This window comes from Echinops telfairi, unplaced genomic scaffold (assembly GCF_000313985.2).
Source record: "Echinops telfairi isolate 266 unplaced genomic scaffold, ASM31398v2 ScPeMD7_7424;HRSCAF=8462, whole genome shotgun sequence".
Taxonomy (NCBI): Eukaryota; Metazoa; Chordata; class Mammalia; order Afrosoricida; family Tenrecidae; genus Echinops; species Echinops telfairi.
In genome coordinates this window covers 4,909,366-4,911,192 of record NW_022111324.1, presented here as the reverse complement: position 1 = coordinate 4,911,192, position 1,827 = coordinate 4,909,366, and positions in this window count along the sequence as shown.

Below are 1,827 nucleotides of genomic sequence, written 5' to 3'. Positions count from 1 at the left end.
CAAAAACTCCCAATAACCATTGGAGGTGTTTAATAGAATTTGATTTACCTAGTGAAAATAATTCTTAAACATAAATTCTAAAAACATTTTGAGCAATGACACCATTGTTGGGCCAAATGTTCCCTGGAGGTTTCCCTCACATGAATCTGTCATCTTTGGTGTGCTTGTTTAAAAATGAACCTCATTAATTTATGGTCCTGTGTTTTAGCAATGCAACATCATTGTGTCTGGTCCTTTTGAGAGTGTTGAGTCCGAGCCACTGGATCCCCAGGGATGGCATCTGGTACCTCTGTCCCTCAGTACATTATGATCCCTGCATTCATTTCAGTGAATAATGATTGAACTAAACTGACTTCAGAGAGATTTCGGGAGTCACAGCCAGAGCAAGATGAAATCAAGAATCAAACGCTTACGTGGTTAACTCAGTCAGCGTAGGCAGTGACACTCTTTGAAATCTCAAACATTTTGTTCTTAATGGCAGATAAATTAAAAAAACAACAACTGTAGTTTGGGTTGTGTAAATTTCAGCTGAGGACTTCGAGCTAAAATTCAAATTTTAGTCCCAGCCTCTAGAAGGAGGCAAGGTGTTGACCCCATTTTGCAGCTCATTTTTCTTAACTGTAAAATACTGACCTTGGAAGAGGGTTCTTTCAGGAATCCATCTTTCTGTTCCTGAGGGAATGTACCCGAGGGCCTGACTCAGTAGCACGGTGAGGGCACATCAGGCACCTGCCCTCAAGCTCACACTCCTCCACATAAAATGACTTTCCTTGGTCTGTGTGAATCTGTGGATAGGAGAATCGTGGGGTGAGTCCGAGGACAGAGACCCAGTTGAGCATTCAGTTCTAATTGGAGAAGTCTTGGTGGTATAGAAAATTGAAATAACATCTTTTCAGGTTCATATAATTTTTAAGCTTCAAAGAGAAAATATAAAATTCTGGACCAATTCCTATTCCACACAAACAAAAGAATCTTTCCTGTCTGCTTAACCCCTATAGTGAGGGCTTGATTAGAAGATGTCTACTTATGCAGACAGGAGGCAAAGCTACCTCTAGATTAGATTGTTGGCCTGTTGGCAACCATGGAAAACAAACAGGGGCAGAGCAAGGTCTTCCAGAATATACAATGCCATTGCCTTCCAGAAGTTCATGGAAAATGGAATTTCCCAACTAACTTTTTAAAAGACCCCTTGTACACAAGGTGGTATGACTGAAATTGCAGCAGTCTAGCAAGCTGGTATTCCTTCTTGTTTGATTCTTGACCAACCGATTATATTATTAGAGGCAACAACATGCCCAGTGCCCAGTAAAACTGCATTTCCCAGGTTCCCTCACCCCTATAAGTAGCCTTGTGAAATCCTAATGCAACCACATGCTGCAGATCTCCAGGCAGGCTGTTTAAGAGGAGCAGAGGAAGTAGTCAAAAGGGAGCCCTGGTGGTGTAGAGGTTATTCAATAGGCTTTGATTGGCAAGGTCAAGAGTTTGAAACCACCAGCAGCTACTGAGACAGAGAGAGAGAGAGAGAGAGAGAGCGAGAGAGAGAGAGGTGGTAAAGTGTGCCTGTTTTGACCCCCTTTCCTTTTTCTTTCCTGCAGCTTGGAACTTGGCTGTGGCATATGGAGCTTAAATGGTCATCTTGGGCTATAAAGTGATATTAAGATGGAAGCTAAGCACTGAGGATTGGGGATCAGAAAGTGAAAATAGCCCTTTGACTTCATTTCAATCATAAACTGCCTCCCACAGGCATTGTTGCATGGTAGAAAGTGTTTTCTTGTGTTTAAGACTCCGTTGGTTTGATCCCTGCCCCGCCTTCCCCCACCCACCCCC